The 18,814-nt window shown below is 28.9% G+C and overlaps 1 protein-coding gene across 4 annotated transcripts in view; it reads left to right on the plus strand.

Moving 5' to 3' along the window:
- The window catches only part of LOC111616502, a 122,832-nt gene that overhangs the window by 48,827 nt on the left and 55,191 nt on the right, over nucleotides 1–18,814 (plus strand). The window lies entirely within an intron of this gene.

Below are 18,814 nucleotides of genomic sequence, written 5' to 3' on the forward strand. Positions count from 1 at the left end.
TTTAATATAGGTTATGTAGTTTAATATATTTTTAGATAGTTTAATAAGGTGAATGTTTTTTTCCTTTTGTGCTATCTTAATATCATTTTTTACAGTATTAGTATTAAATTTTGAACTTTAATCACTTTAGGAAAAATTAAGGAAGAATAATACAACCTTGTATTCTTTTATATAGTATATTCTAAGCATTTTTACAAGTGAATTTTCCAACATATATAGTTTATAAAAATTTAAAGTTTGACTTGTATGGATTATAAAGTAATTTGAATTTCATTGACCTGAATATATTGACAAATCTAAATTGTAAGGATTCAGTTTGTAGCTGTTCTAAATAATTGATTACAATTAAATTTAAAGTGTATAAAAAATTTATTTACAAAGTTTTAAATTGTCAAAAGAAACATTAACATTCTAAATGTTTAAAAAAACTTGTCTTGTGCACTTAGGAATTAAATTCATAAAAAATCAATTTCTAAATCAATCCAATCAAATTCAGGTTAATTTTAAAATCGAATGCAATTTTTTAAAATATTTGATTAATTAATCACTTTATATTCTTGAAAAGAACATAATTCAAACTGTAAGATTCAATTTTTTATTGTTTGTACTGAATTATGTTGCTTATTAATGCAAATAAAATGATCAATACAAAACCTTCCTCACTTATTTCTAGCCGTTTATACTCAAGTATCGATACAAAACTTACTCGAGTAGGTTTTGTATTGATCATCTTAAAATAGTTCTAGCTACAAATGCATAGAAGTGCAAATAAAATGACTTTATACAATTGTTTTTATACAATAAATTTCCAATAATTAACTGTAAATATGTCAATTAGCACTTTTCTTCTGTCATTTGTTAATGCATCTTGTAATGCAAAGTGAGGTGATCTGTGTTAACCTTAGAACTGTGTTATTTGATTTACACCTGCACTTGATTAAAAGTCATACTCCCTCCTATCAATTTCTGCTGCACAGAAATGAAATACAGATAGTAGCATACAAAACTTTCATCATTGATATGTTTTGAGGAGTCATTAATTACCAAAATATTTCCACGTAAAGCTCTTTTTTGACTTGACTGAAACATAAGTTAATAGTCATTAATTTTCATTGAGAATTTGATTGAATAGAAGGCAGATTAAATATTTTGCTTTAATAATTTTTTCACTATTGACTATACCAAAGTAGATAGATATATTGGTCCTTAAGCTACCAATAGCTCTAATGCTACGAAAGTGGCGTAATAGATATTTTTGCCACTTTGAGTGCTGCAATTGCTTTGTGATGTAAGTTTGGCTTGAGCATAGGCAGAGTCAGCTGTAAACATTTGAAATTCTTTTTAAAAATGAAATATTCTCATTTTAACTCAAGATAGTGCTTTTATCCCTTTTTAAAGGGCTGTTTGTAAATATTATTTTAATTCAGTTTTGAACATTATTCATACATGAACTAAGAATTCGATTAACTGTCATTTTTATGATTTTACACTTTAAATTGATTAGACAGTTTGTTTTATGCTACAATTTGTGTTAGTTTTGAAATATTTTTGGGTGTTTTCATAATAGGTAAGAAAAGATAGGCCTAACTATAACTTTTTTTGACTATCTATACATTATTAATGTGAGAATCGGGATTTCATTAATTAATTAGCATGGGAAATATATTTAGTTTTTTCACTTGTTTACCAAAAAGGAAGACACATTCGACACTTTTTACAAAAGAAGGAAATCAACTTCCTTTCCCACAGAACTTTATCGGTAATTCTGACCACCATCTGTATTTTTACCTCTCTACACGTCATCATGCATCCTGTTGTAACTGCAGATCATTTTATGCCATTGGTCAAAGCGCCTGAAAAAAGGGTAGTTTTCCTGCCATTCGAGGCAATCCACAAGAAATTGGAAAAGTGCCATACAAGACGCTTCTTTTTGTCCATAAGATCTCTTTGACATATTTTAACTTGTATGCATATAGAAAAAAGGAAGATTGTCCTGAAGAGTTTACCCTCGATCTCCTGTACTCCTCCGAAGACTACTGACCAACTTACATCGTAAGGTAGTACAATTTATAATATACTTGTAAACTCTCTCTCTTGTGAGGAATAGATAGGTTTTGTTACTCTTGTGATTAGGTTAAGAAGTGTTATTCTTTGTTCTATAAGCACAATGTAGCGTAATAACGATCACTTGGCACAATTCACTTCTTTATTTCACTTTATTTGTGTTTTTAAGTTGACCGAAGAGGGGCAAATGAGGCCCAAAATGTGTGTAAATGTGTATCAATGAAAAGTGAAATAAAGAATTGAAAAGATTACAAAAAGTGAACTAAAGAAGTGTAAAGAATATAAAAAATATGACATGGTTTCAAAACATGGTAAAAGTGTTATTCTCTCTACATAGCTGTATATACTTTGTTATCCTTTATTAAATCTTGTTAGTTAAATTAATATGGTCTCGTCTTTGAGCTCAGCTCTGCATCAAGTCTTAACACTTACCCATGTATCCTCCCCACTCGTGGAATAAGCCCTCCTACTTTAATTTATTCACTATCTCATATCATGAGTTAAACCGCAATTTAAATAATAGTTTAATTGGTGTTGAGAATCATGACTGTAGATTGGGATTTTACGATCTTCGATCTAAAACATTCTTTTAAGCCATCCTTAGACAAAAGTGAGCAGGCCTTAATGTCCTGATGACAATAGGGTATAGCTTTAGTCCTCACTGTGATCTCACATTAATATGGGATGTTCTCAGTGAAATCTTTGAGTCAGGAAGAAAAGGGGTTGATGAGAATTTTATACATTTCCATAATTAAATTTATATAAACGTTAATTCAGGTGTAGGATAGGTTAAAGTGTTACAAAAAGGGGATTTAGAATGGATTTTGGAGTATATCAATGTTTAACTTTAAGCTCATGTTATTAATAGTTGAATTATTGCATGATGCAGTGACAAAGGAGCTAGATTAATGAGATAGAGAGAAATTAAAGTTGAGCCAGGAACAGGTTAGGGTGCATTTACTTCTGAGCTAATTTTACTGTCAGCATGCTCAACCTGTATACTTTTGTCTTAGTGCCACGCTCATTGGTGTTTACTTTAGAGTTGTATGATGTCATTTTTAATAGAATTAGTAAGCTTGGATTGCTAACTGAAAGGTGGAAGTGTTCACCACCTTTAAACAACCAAAGTATAGCCCTGATTTAGTGCTAAGTGACTTCCACCTCTTTCCTGAACAGAAAAAGTGGCTAGGAGGGCAGAGATTCAATATTAATGATCTTCAAAACAATGTTAGGGCCCATCTCAAGTCATTGGTAGCAACATTCTATGACAAGGGGATGGAAAAGTTCATCCACAGATATGATAAATGCCTCAATCTTCACGGTGATTATGTCGAAAAGTAACCATGTTCGTACCTAACTTTTGGTAATAAATTCATTTTGTTATTTACATTTGTCTTTGTTTTATGGACCATTGGAGCTTGAAAAAAAACAGCCTAAATATGTAAATTTTAAATTTGATATCTAAGAACCTTGAGATAAGATGTTTTAGTCTTACAACTGCTTGGCATTTTATTACTTGATTTTTGTTCTGTATTTTTTATAGTTTAATATCTAGTTTTTGTGATTGACCTCAATAAGTAATAAAACAGATTTTAAACATTTTTTAATACTTGTTTTGATTTTTTAAATAGTCTAAAAACATAGAGTATGAAGTTTTATAAAAAAAAATTAAATTTTTCAAATTTGATTATATTATGTAAATGATGTTTTTATATATTTCTATAAAGTTACATTGATGTGACCTATTGGTTATTATGTACAAACACTTCTTGGTTATGTACAGAGCAAAAGTCCACATGATTTTGTCTGAGGAGTCAAACATACAATTACTAATATAAAAGCTGTTGTGTGTGTGTAAATTCACTGTAATGATTTATATGGGTGGGGTTGGCACACTCCACCACTTCTATCCCATTCTCAAAAAACATGACAAAAGCAATTTTTAAAAAATATATTAAAATTATTTGCAGTTACTGTTCCATGGTTATTTACCCTTGGTGATATACAGTCGACCTCCCTATAACACTGTTGATTATTCCATTTTATATGTATTCCACGTTGTACGAGTCACTTAGATTTTACAAATACATGTGCCGGGCTGTGAACGGCTCACATATACTTTACAATTCTTCTTGCATAATCATACCATATTATGTGTCAATTTTTTTTCCTCATAACTAATTCTTTTATGTTCATCATTTTTTTAATTTTTTATTTTGTGAATAAATAATTTTCTGCAAACTCTTTCCATTGCATCCATTTCAATTGCTCTTAGTGTTTTTTCATCTGCTCTTGATATTCTCTACATTTTGGCTTTACTTAATATGCTGTTCGCTATGGTGTTATATATATTCCACTTTGTTTTTGAGATTTTGGCATTTTCCCAGATTCTATTCAGCTTCTTGAGCTGTATTTCCTTATTTTTTTCCTGTTTTCTATTGCTCAGTTATCTCCCATCTTGGCTTAATTCCTCTACTAAATATTTATAATGGTTACAAAATATTTCCGTTTATACCACTAATACTCTCTCTACCTCTCCATACAAATAGTTTATTTATAGATAATCAACACATTTATATTGAAGTGCATTTGAAAGATATTGTACAGAAGTTAATTTGCCAGATGGATCAGTCTCTGCAACTGCCATGCTTTATTAATTTTGTCTTTCTTAAAATAACTAAAGAATGTCTTTTTCTGGTTTAACTTTAAAGCATGGCTTAATTATTAATAAATACAAAATAGTGATATTATATTTAAAAGGAACAAATTCCTGATTTATGCAATTGTGAGTGTGTAGTTTTTGCTCATTGAAAGCTACTGTAGAAAACATTTTTCTTTTCTATGAAGAGAAATAACACAAAGACCTAGTTTGTATTGTTGAAAAATTGTATGAATGGGAACTTTGGAAAATAAACAGGAATAAAAAAATCCTATTTACAAATCAATTCCATTTTCTAAAAATGTATAATATCCAGAATAATGCCAACTATTAGTGTCATTGAAATGATGATAGAATTCCAAGATGGACAGTATTATGATTGATGACAAGTATCAACTAGTATACTTATGTTTGATTTTTGATGGAATTCTGCTGATGGAAGTCAAACATAAAAAAAATAAGGGTGTTAACAAGATATAGTCCCAAATATTGTATGGATGTATATATATTGTAATCAGTTAATGTGTGTATGTACAGTACCATAATACAAATATAGCAATTTTAGTTAATTAAATGGGTATTTTTATTAAAGATTCATGAGAACACAAGTAGTCAACTACATTGAAAAAAATACAAAAAATCGTTGAGTGAGTATTGTAATCTTCATGGAATTCATTTTATTTTTATTCTTTATTTTTATTTATTTAATTTGCTATTAATTTTCTTTAACTTAATTATTTTAACCTCAATTTTATAATAATAATCGGGACCAAGCATCTCTTCTGAAAGTTAGTTTTGCTTTCAGTTTTTCAAAGCAAAATGAATTTAAGCAATAATGAAACATGAATGTGCCAGTTATTGTGATGTAGTATGTTCACTGTCCATTACAGTATTACATTTAACATTTAATAATTGTACTGTGCCATTAATAAATGGTTCCATTTACTAATGTTTTTAATTGCACTAGTTTTGGTTAGCATAAGTATGGATGGTTGTAAATTGAAGACAATGTATTTGCCAGTTATATAATGTCTTATACTTTTTTGTGCTTGATGATTTATGATTCATAACTTTTCTGCATATTTTTGAAAGTTAAATGTTGATGGATATTGAAAAGTTTTCTGATGTAGAAGAATGTTCATATTTCTCTGTAAGTGATCATCATTTTGTTGTTTGTCCTATTGATTCACAACCATTCTTGTTTTCTCTTGACTTTCCATTTTTGATTACAACAATGGACATAAAAATATTTTAAATTTTACTTTCTGGTTTCTTTCTAAGCTAGAGATGGAAAGTATTTCTGATTAGTTTTTTGTTTTTCGCATTAATTTCTTCCAGATGTAAACAGAATTTTATGCATTATAAGTATCATTTTATGACATTCATTTTACCATATTGATCTGTCAGTGGTCAGTAAAATCATTCTGGTGTAGTTCTTGTCTAAAAGGGCCTGAGAACATTGGGTTTGTTTCTGCTTAACATCGTTATCATGAAATTCCTATTACAAACTACTTTTATATAAAAAAAACACATACTAACCTTCTTGTAAATTAGCAGATTGAAATACTTCTTATAACTAAAGCAAATGTTTTTGGCCTTTAAAAAGGTCATGTTCAGGTTGTTAGTTAGAATGGATTTAAATAAAATGGAACATAGGAAACTTATATAAATGCAAATAGGACAGTTTTTAAATAAGATAGATTATATTATTGAATACAATATAAATTCTAAGATTACACATTACATTTGACATTGTAATTAGTCTGAAATATTTCTATTATAACCAATTCTAACAGGTCTAAAAAACACCATTATTGCATTAATTATGATTACATTATCTTGTCAGTCCTTTTTGATGTTCCATTTTGTTTAAATCGGTTCTATTTGCAACAACCTAAAGATGACCTTTTTAAGAAGGCCGAAAACATTTGCTCTGGTCATATAAAGTATTTTAATCTATTGTTTTATAAGAAGGTTATTGTGTATGTTTTTAACATTAATCAATTTAGATGATGATTCAGTTATGGTCTTTACTTCATAAAAGTATTACTTGAAGAAAGGAAGTAGAAAAACAGATTTTGTGAGGAGCAATTTCTCTTAATATTTGCTTTATTCTTTGATGCTTTTGATACACAATGGGAAAAACATTACTATATCTTAAATCACTACACACTTAAAAATCAATTTTTTGAGTTAGTGTAGCACACAGCACTATATACAATGAAATTCTGGTAGCATTATCAAGCAAATAGATCCATTTGATATGTAGATATCAAGTAAATCATTCAAATTAATTATGATTATATAGGCCTATTAGTTAGGATCACATCAGCCTTATATATGAATAATATATTTATTATTTATTGATTTAGTATCAATTCTCTGATATGTTTAAAATTTTGAATTAAATGCTCACTGAGTATGTGTCAAAATGCAATGCTAATATTATCTTTTCTAAACTGTAAAGCTTCATCAAACACAGTACAGTGGTACCTCAGGATACGAACGCCCCAGCATACGAAATTTTCAGGATATGACATGAAATTCGAACATATTTTTGCTCCACGATACGAACAAAAACTCACCATACGACGTTACATTAATTCGCATTTTTCATTTGTTTTCCTTACTACAGTTATTTTTTTTAATGTATTACTTGGCTTTAATTTGAGTATGTTTTTCGCGTTGGAACGAATTTTTTGGTTTAACATGTAATCGTATGGGAAAAGTTGATTCACCTTACGACATTTTCATGATACGATCTCAGTTTCGGAACGGATTAATTTCGTATCCTGAGGTACCACTGTAATTGTTATAAATGAAGTTATAGTATAAATGGTAATTTTTCAATGTGTCCTTTACATTTTATCTATGATTTTCATTTTACTTAATTTCTCATCTAAAAGTATTTATGTAAAAATGTTAAAACTACTTTATTGTTTCTTTTTTCAAATATTTTTTCATATTTGATATCTTAGTTATGGTAATTCAAAAAAGAAAAAAAAAGCAATACACGTTGATGTGATGACGATAAATTTGAACTTGGCAATCACAATAGCAGATACAGCAGCTTGTGATATGTTGTTAAATAAACATAATTTTTTTTATGACAGTTATACAGAAATCCATTAAATTCTATATTGTATTTTTAGTATTTTCGTAAGCAGAAATATAATACTACATGCTATGTAGAGATACCATATAGAGACAGAGAATATATTGGTTTTTCTTAATTTAATATAAAAACATCCATTTGTGGCTTATGTTAAACTTAAATTCATGTAGAATAAATTTTTCTATTCTTTAAAATGGTTTTAAACCTAAATGTTTAGGAATATTTTGAAAATGAATGTCTGTATTTAAGTAATAATAAGGAAACTTTCTATTATTATTAGAAAGTATAGATGTTCTGTTTTTAGTGATATAATAGATGATTATATGTTATCTTTCTTATTCAGTCATGCAATATCTTTTTCTTTTTTTATTGTTGTGAAATATATTCAAAATAGTTTCTTGTCTTGTTCTAATGACCTATTGAATGACTATATAAAGCTGTTTTCAGGTTGTGGGAAATCAGACAAGATCTTTGGGTCAAAGATTGCTGTACAAAGTTGTTTGTAGGCCATTATTTTGCAAATGATAATAATTAGCATCTTTACATAATGTTTTTTTCCCTGTTATGACTATGTAAAAGCATATTTGTATTGATTATTGTTTTTAGATTACTTAATTATATTAAATATCAGATTCACCAGTATAAATCATGGAAAAATATGAGCATTTTTACCTCAAAATTGAGTTAACTTCACTTTAATTCTATAAGCTATTGTATTGTTAAAACTGCTAAGTATAGATTTTATTACCTTAAAAAGATTTGTTACTATCAATTTGTTTAGTTATACTTTATAATAAGAAAATAATGTCATACAATTTAACTAGAATCTTTTAGGAGATTGTTTAGAGTAAGATTTATTTAAAATTAGGTAACAGTAGTGTTAGAACACAATTAAATAACCATAACTCTGTCATTTAATTTCAAATTTACTTTAATACATGACATCATAATTGCGATAATTATTGCAGTTACCAAGCTTTTAAGGTTGTTTTTTTTTATCTGAGAATGCTTTTCTAATTAGCAGGTTGTGACCTAGTGAACCTAATCTACGACCTAATGAATTTATTTTTGAACAAAGGATTTATAAAGTTAGCAGACATTAGTTTCTATTTGCTTAGTTATCTAACTAACAAGGAGAGGACATGGCTGGCTACCCACCAATTTTGAACAGCTTGGACATAGTGAAAATACATTGAAAATGAGTGAATATGTGTCCAAGGTTTCATCCAACGTTCCTTGCAAATATTAATTTTTGTTGTTTGAAAATTCAAAAGTTTGTCGTGAATGGTTATAAGTTGTAACAGAGGATACATTCCACAAGCATCATAGCATAGTCTGCTAAATGATCATTAATTAACGGTGACTGCTGAACAGGTATTGTTCTGGCATTGATTCCCGAAAATTTTTTAATTATTTTATTTTTTAATATTTTTTAATTAGGTAAAAATTATAGAATTTTTTCCATATTTAATAAAATACTTGTATAAATAATTGGAAATAAATGACCTGTGTATTTATTGTATATCTTATTGTAAATTTTTAAACTTACAGTCGACCCCCCATATAAGATATAGATACGTTCCATTCTTTAGGAATCCGATTTCTTATGAATCCTTCCAATCACAACCCGACATGTGTCAAGTTTACGGACTATGGCTGTTTGAAAGATTTTCTTCCATAAAATTAATCGATTCTAGACTAATCCGACTCAACATTTCCAAAATACGTATATATTTTTTGGGAATAATCCGTATAAACTATGCTATAAACAAAAAATTGTAGGATTACTTACCGAGTGTCACCATTCGACATTGCCATTGCTCAACATTGTTTTCGTCGCGGAACAGCTCAGCAAAGAGCGGCCGATTTCTAACAACTTATTTTTCTGTGAAAACTTCGTAGAACTTCGGAGACATCATTAATATAAATAATTTTAATCGCCGTTGAATAAGAAATGTTTCTTTCACAAGAAATGTATAAAATTACAGTACTGTATTAGACTTACGGTACCTAATTTACATACTGACAGACGATAGTTAGCGTAAAAATCTCCGTAGCGTGGCGCCACGCTAGACGGCGGAAATTATATATTTAATTATAACAAAGTTACAATAAGTTAATATATAATTATATATACAGTACCTAATTTATATATAATTAATATATAATTATATGTACAGTACCTAATTTATATATAATTTATATAATACTGTCCAGACGATAGAAATCTCTCCGTAGCGTGGCGCTACGGACGGCGGGAAAGTAGTTTGGCTGCCCGATGACGTTTGAGGTAATTATAGGGGGTTTTTTACTGTTTTTTACGGATACCGGTCACAATTTTTTCGTAGTTTTATAGGAATCGTAATTATAGGGGGGTCGACTGTATTTATAATGGCTTACAATTTGTCGTATGATATATATATCATAAAAACATGTAAAACATAAATATTTTTTACAAACCACACATTTTATAAATGGAAATGCTGAGCATTCACATTTGAATTGTCTCATTTCATGAACAGTTGGAAAACATACCTGGTTTACATTGTTAAATATGTTTCATTGTGAAATCAATTTTGATGCAACTCATGCATACTTTATCATGTCTTTGAAATTTAGAGAGGATAACTGATGATGAATAAGTGAATGAATTTTTATAGCATAATCCCTAGTAATGGACAAAGTTTTTTGTATATCCATGCAATATTTGTAACCAGTTCTGTCTATATTTATTATAAAATCAGAATGAAAATTTAAAATTTTCTTCACAATTTGCTTTTGAAGCTTCTGTGCTTCTTTTAAAATAGTAGTTAGATCTAAAGCAATTTTTTATTTTATATACTTTGTAACCTTTCTCTGATGAATAGAATGAGAAGTCTTGAATTTACTTATCCATCCATGTGATGTTATAAAGTAAAACTCCAGCCCTTCAAATTGGACTTTGTGAAGCCCATTGCTGTAATATTCTTATTGTCATAGGTTGCATCTGCTGTCAGGCTTCATAGAAGTGATGGAAAGTCTACTTTTTGTGTAGGTTTTTTAGAATGAAGTGGGCTACCTCTTTTGAATGGTTTTTAAACTCCAATTTGGTTGTTCTCTTACCAAATTCAGAACTTTTAATTTTTGTGTCAAGCGATATGTATTCTGCTTTTGATTTTTTTAGATTCAGGCTCATAATATTTACTCTCTGATACAATTGAATATGAAGTGCTACTAGATGGAAGTGATTTTTCTGGTGAAAATGATTTGGAACTGTACAGAATATGTTTTCCATCGTCCTTTTCTCAGATGTCTTCTTTTGGCAGGAATAATTCTTCTACCTCATCAAAATCTCATTCTTTCAAAATGTCAATAATAGTGGTAGCAAATTTTTCACCTAAAGCCATTGTTTCTTTTTTTTTTTTTATGGTTTCACTTCCTTGTCCTTTGATAGCATTTAACTTTTCCAAAATTTGGGTATAAAATTTCAAGTCATCCGTAATATCCTGTTTTTCATATGATGCAATAAATGCAAACTCATCACTTTCAATGTTAGTTGTTGTCAGTTCTTCACTCAATGATCAATTACAAAGATTTTCCTAGGATGCTGCCATTTCACAAGATTTTCTAATAATTATACTACTACTAATATTTTGAATTTTAAAACTAATATCAGATCCTGCTTTGTCTTATTCAAAACAAAACTGAAACTGCTAGAAATATGACAGAGTGATGGTTCTGATTGTTGACACAAGTATTTTATTAAATATGCAAGTGAAAAATTCTATAATTTTTACCTAATTAAAAAATATTTAAAAACTTTTCAGGAATTGATACCAGAACAATACCTGTTCAGCAGTCACTGTTAATTAATGATTATTTAACAGACTATGCTATGCAGAACTTGTGGAATGTATCATCATTATGACTTATAACAGTTTGCTACATACTTATGAATTTTCAAACATCAAAAATTAATACAGTAGAATCTCGTTTTAATGGATCTCTCAGGCTGCCGAAAATCATCCATTTTCCATCAGTATCATCAGTATTTCCCATATACTCAGGAAAATATCTGTTATTCAAAAAATTTGTTTTAATCCCCTACATATAAGAAATGCCAGTACTTGAAATTATTTAATCTCTCAAGATCGCTGTTCTTTAGTCTATAGCAGTTATTCGCAAAGTGTGAGTTGAGACCCCCCAAGTAGGTCATGAAAAATATTTGGAGGATTGTAGAAAAATTGATGACAGATCAATTTTTTTTCAAATATTTTATAAATTTACTATGGATTCATATTTAGAAATAGTAGATTCTTTTTGGCTTAGTGTGAAAGCAGAATATCCACTACTCTCTGAATTAGGAATTAGCAATGGCAGTTTTCTTATCATTTACAACCACTTATTTATGCGAAATGGCATTTTCAGTAAAGACCAACATCAAAACAAAGCAGTGCTCTTGTCTTTGCAACATAGAAATTGCTATGAGACCTGCACTGACTGATATTAAACCCAGGTTTAATTTATTGTGCCAAAATAAGCAGGCTTGCCCATCACATTAAATTTAATTTAAAATATGTTTAACTTGCCTAATTGATTTTACTAATGTCGAAACATATACATAGAATATTTTGTTCAAAGATGTACCAAAGATAACTTATTAATTTTTAATGATACTAAAAATAAATCTGCTATTAAAATATTATGAGTGTTTCAATGCAATTAAATGAAAGAAATTAACTCCTCCTGAATTTAAATTAATCCCTCTCTTCAGGATGTTTATCTACACATACACATTCTTCAAGGGATCCTTTGGAATTTTTAAGTGCAAAAGTGGGTTTGCAGACCAAAAACTTTGAGAAACACTGGTTTATAGAAACACATATGTTACAAGATTGTATAGGTCATTAGCACTTCACTTGACTTCAAAATTTGTTAAAAATTTGTCCATCTTGGTTTCTTTTGATGCTCCTTTCTGCCTATTAAATACAACAGCCACTTGATATTTGTGTCACATACATGCTGTAACTTGAAGGGAAGGTTTTCACAATTTGGAAAGACTCAATGGCCTTGCTAAATTTTGGCACTATACTTGGACCAGCATCAAAATGTTCACTAGGTGGCTCCTCCTCAATTGTATCAGCCTACTGACTCTTTTTTGTATGATTCTTCAATTTACAGTATATATCCCAGATGTAACAATTACATTGTCAAATTCTACAAATTCCTGGAAACACCCAAATATTAACTAAAAGTAGAAAGAAAAACAAAGTTTATAATGGATAGGACTAGAAAAATCTGTTATTCTGAGTTACGGATTTTTCTAAAAGAAGGTAAAATTACATTGATTTGTCAAAACATGGAAAAACTTCGTTATTCTGCGATCTGTTAAAATGAGATTCTACTGTATTTGCAAGGAACATTGGATGAAAATCTTTAACATGTGTTTGCTTATTTTTGATGTACTGGTACTTTCAGTATGTCCAAACTGATCAAAATCGGTGGGTATCCAGTCATGTCCTCTCCTTATAAGTTATAATTTATAAGAAGTTTAGCAGGAGTTAGTTAAAACTTTTTACATTAAAGATATATCAAAGCATGTTGTGTTTCATTATAGATTTCCTGTAATAAATATATATATAAATATATAACAAACTGTAGCCTAATTTTTTAAACAGTCAGCTCACTGTGTTAAGATTAAGGTGATGGCTTAACCTTCTACCTTTAGGCCAAATTCTATAATTTAATTAATTAATTAATACATAATTAGTTAATTCTAGCCAAAAATTAATTTGGATTTTAGATAGAGTATATTTGATTATCTTCTGTAAAATTTTTATGTTTTACAATAGAAAAACTTTAAGAATCTTTAGTTTCATTATTATGTGAAAAATGATATCTTATCTTATGTATAAATTTCATTAATAACTTTCTCATTTGGTGTCTTTAAGTGGACTTCCTGATTGGAGCATACAATCAATTTTCTTGTATTTAATCAATTTACATTAGATAAAAGTACATCATAAGATTAGTTTATTAGCAATATAGTATTTAAAACACATAAAGTTATAAAAGTTAAAGAACCATATGTACTGTACAGTTTTTGAAAAAACTATAATTCTGAATGAATAACCAAATATTTCAGAATCTTCAAAGTAATATTAGGTTATTTATGTATACATACTTGGTAATACCATAAAAAAACAAGGAATGATTGCACTCTCAATATTAATAACAATATGAAAAACCCCATTCATTAAAACAAATTCAAATAAAAACAAGTTATTGCAATGCTGGGATGAAATTTTGAATCATGTTTTATAAATTTATTTAATTTAAAATATATGCTCTCCCTCTCAAATTAGTAGTGTGTTTCCCCTCTACATCATACTTTTCGTGTTAGCAACAAAATCATGCCATCACTTATCTAACTTCTTTCGTGGGAAAATCTTTGAATTGAAATAACATGACTTCTGATTTTTATCAGAAGTGTGATACAGTGAATTGGGGTCTCCTGCCTCTAATCTGTCCACATCTGGTCTTTACTTTCATCTATCTAACTCCATTCTTGAGATTAAGGGAGGACGGACAGACAAACAGGCAGGAAGATGGACGACAGTGGGAATTTATAGGTCTACAATTTTTTCAATCTGCAGTCCAATTAACAACATAATACAGATAAGTAAAACACACAAATTAGGTAAAATTCACAAAACTTAGGTAAGTAGAACAGATTGTTAAACAAAATACTAAAGTTTATTATAGAGAATTATCTTTTATATTTTAAAACAAGAAAAATCATGAAATAAAAGTTCTTCCAGATCTAGATATGGAATTAATAGTGCAGAGGAGGAAAGATTGTCTGGACAAATTAAAAGAGGGATGCAACATAAAGAATTCCCAGTAGCTCTGTTTGAGCATGTGAAAGCACACAGTTCAAATTTAAAATGTCATTAAAATATTTTAAAAATAACTCTGTCAAAATAAACTAAAAGACATTTGGGAAGCTTAGTCTAGCCGTGATAACCTCACCAGAATCCATAATCATCATAGAATTCATAATTCTGTGTAATCATTGTTCATGACTTTTAAATTGTACAAATTTTTACTTTCCCGACTCATATATAACGGTGGGAAATTATGGCAATTGGTCAAAAATGATACCCTAAGATTTTTACATTTTTGGACTAGGGGAACCTTGAAATGTCAAGAAATGCAAAAAAAATTTGGGAGGTTTTTTTTCTGTAAGTATGGGTATGTTTGTTTGTCTGTTGGGGCACAATTTTGTTTATCCACTTTGAAGCTTGATCCTCAAATAAAAGGCTGACGTTTGACTGTTTTTAATAGTTTAAAATTTTTACCTATTGTTATTTGTTTTTTAATGAAGTTATTTCTTAAAACCAATGTAATGGGTACTTATGTGGTTGTGTAAAAAGGATTCATGGATAGATTCAAAAATTAAATATTTTTGTAAACAGTCTTAACTTCTAATTTGAAGAAAATATCCTGAGTTCATCATGAAAATTGTAAGATTTTACTTGTTATTAGCATTTACAGCTTTTTAGAAAACTTGTCCCTACTCTCAAAATTAAGTTTTTTGTCATTTTATAATAATTAATTTATACCAAAAGTTTTTAGATAAAATATCATAACAGATGACGCCACCAAAATTTTAAATGTTGCTGGGAAAGTTGAGCAACTCATTGCTGGTTTATTTATAATGATTCTGTCAACTGACTTCTGTAATATTTTACTATTTCAGTAATTGTAAAACAATTTCAGGCAGTAAATCAAATTATAAAAATTAGACTTTGTTTCATTTAGTATTTAAACTTACTTTGTTGTTTGTTTCTGGTTAATAAGGTAGCTTTATTTAATAAATTAAAAAACCTGTAGAAGCATGGAAGAATGTAGGATATGAAGGATTTCAATCAGGTTTGTCTAAAGAGTATGGTATGATTACTAGTGCAATTCACTAAATCTTATAATATAATTGAGATGGGTTGTTAATGATAATAATAATCTCAGATCCCAAATGGTTAGGAGTTGAAATTTGGTACACAGTTAGGGTACATCATGAGAACATACACTAAGAAGAGATTTTTTGAAATTTCTCCCCTGTAGGGGAGAGGGACATGATTAAGGCTTACCATGAAGAACTCGGCTTCTATTATACTATTTTAGATGCGGTTTTTTTGCATTTTTGATTGTGTTTTAATAGGTTATGCCATGAGAATGCACATTAAGACGGGATTTTTCAAAATTTCCATTGCATGAGAGCGAGAGTGAAGGATTACTCTGAAGAACTTGGCTTCTACTGTACTATTTTAGATGCCTTTTTGGTATTTATGCGGGAAATCAAACATATTTTTAGACCCTTCTAAAAATTTTCAATGATATTTAGTGTTCCATCGTATATAAAGTTGAAATGGGGAGCGCATGTGCATAAATTTGCTTTATTCAAACTCTTCATCTTAATGTTTGAATTTATATTTATGAATGTTTCTGGAAGATCCAGCTTATTTTTCAAATTTAGTAAACCCGAAGAAGAACCAGAAAAAAGGTTTATTATTCATCATTTACTGGTACTATGCACCAGTTAGTGGTTGCAGTGAGTCTTAATTATCGTTATTCTGGTGTGGTAAGCAGATATCTAAAAATTTTCTAATTAGTCTCAGAAGAGGGGGGACCTAATTCTTGCACTCAGTGAAAATGTGTAAGATTAGATATAATCTTAATCTTTGCTATCGTTACTTTTTGTCCAAGCAATGCCGGGCTCATCTTCTAGTTTACTATATGCATATATGTTAAGATTCAATCAAGATTTACTATAGAACAAATATCAAGATGTTTGTACAACAGTCGCCTACTTTCATCTATAATGCTCTGTAGACATTCTGAAAATTGCTTCTATTTTTATTAAAGGGCTTAAAATTGTTAGTGGTTGGAATTTCTTCTATAAATGTCATAAGTAAATTTTAGACACTTGAACTGATTATATACATATGTACTGTACTTTGGTTATTGACTTTTTTAAATATAAATGTTAAATTTTGGATCATAGTTTTAGTTATGGTGTAAATATACAAAAGCTATACTTAATATACTATCATCAGAAAAATAGTTTATGATTTTCTACAAAATTTAAATACAGTGCATTTGAACTAATCTGAACTTATCATTGTATATGGGGGTATTTTAGATTAGCTGGAATTTTGTACAGATTTATTGCTCTCAGTTGTTTTGCTTTAGAGCATTTTGGTAATGTGATGCTTATCAATTATATTCTTGTTTATTATTTTTGTACTTGTCTTGCTTTTAAGAGGTTTTTAGGTTAAAAATACAGTCTTGTAGTAGCATTTTTTAAAATTTGGTTTAATTTTTTTGGGTCTGGCACTATTGTACACTTACTGATAATTTAAATGTGTTTTTGGGCTTTTATGTGCACTATAAAGTGGAAAAAGACTGTAATTTACTTTAAGGCAATACTTGCATTATGATGCTGATATGGAAAAGTAAGTCAAAAAGAACTACAGATAACTTTGATATGTTTTTAAAAATTAATCCATGATTTAGTTTTTGTTTTTGGCTATAATATTTAACAGAAAAATTACAAAATTGGTTGGAAGTAGCAATAAGACACTGTACTTCATAGTGTTTCTTTGCAAATCACACCTAAATTCAAACTTTCCAGCATAAAAAAGTAAAAAAATATAAAGATTGAACGTTTTCGGCCACTAAATTTATCAGCCTTCCTCAGGAAATACAAACTGAAAAAAACCATTCTATAAATAGAACATAGCTGCATTATAAATTTTAAATTACCTTTTACGTGCTAAAAGGTAACATCAATACAGCTTTAGCACGGTATGCCAGCGATCCGGGGGTTTCCCCCTGTTGGGACCAGGCCAAGCTAATACATAAGGTCTTCGACAGGCAAAGTATAAAAATTTTAGAAGCAGTGGAAATCTACAAGGCAAGCAAGAGTGGAAACTGCATCAACACGGATGTCATTCATGTATCATCGGCATGGAAACACAATCTAGACTCATAATATACGTCATACACAATACGTCACAGCCGTTTTCATTCTTTTAAAATTTATAAGGCAGCTATGTTCTATTTATAGAACGATTTTTTCAGTTTTGTATTTCCTGAGGAAGGCCGATAAATTTAGTGGCCGAAAACGTTTGATCTTTATGTTTTTTGACTTTTTTTGCTGGAAAGTTTGAATTTAGGTGTGATTTGTGAATATACGGTTCTAGTTTATGGTGAGGTTGTATTTATAGTGTTTCTTCAACGTGTGCCTTTCATAGATAACCTGAATGACATCTGTCAAATGTCAAAAGGGCAATAATAGCTCTATTAAGTATATTATTGATGATAATTGTGGAATACCAGACATTTATGGATTAGACAAAGTCTTATCTAACCATATAAATGCTAGACTATCCAGCCTAATTTCAAATGTTATAACAAACCTTCCAATGACAAACTTAAACTAGCATTAAAATAATTTATCAAAATTGTCTATATTAAAATGCTTGTAGATCCAGAAAATCAATGTTTTTTTTTATATATATATCTGGCTCTATCTTCTCTAGGCATAGCTTAATTGTGTCTAAAGTTGTATTTTTTTTGACTAGATATGTTATATTGCAGTCATTGTTTTTTATTTATGGCTCTTCCTGTACTTTAAATACAATTAACTTTCTTATAAATCTCTGTTTGAGTTCTAAGTATCTTGCTCTAATTTTTGGTTATTATTATCTATTTTTAATATTCCTGTAATGCAAATAATAATAAAATGAACTATAAAAAGGTTTTGAAATATCTTATTGTATGCCATAAATAGAATATCATATTTGTTGATAAATATCTTTAAAAATAAGGTCAGCCTTATTTATTTTTTTGTGGAAATAAGAATCATTAATTTGATATAGTTCTTAAATGTTATTTTTTAAAGAAATAAATGTAATTAATTATAAGAAAAATAT

The sequence above is a fragment of the Centruroides sculpturatus genome, unplaced genomic scaffold (genome assembly GCF_000671375.1).
Source record: "Centruroides sculpturatus isolate CEXI.00-Female unplaced genomic scaffold, Cexi_2.0 scaffold55, whole genome shotgun sequence".
In the NCBI taxonomy this organism is placed as follows: Eukaryota; Metazoa; Arthropoda; class Arachnida; order Scorpiones; family Buthidae; genus Centruroides; species Centruroides sculpturatus.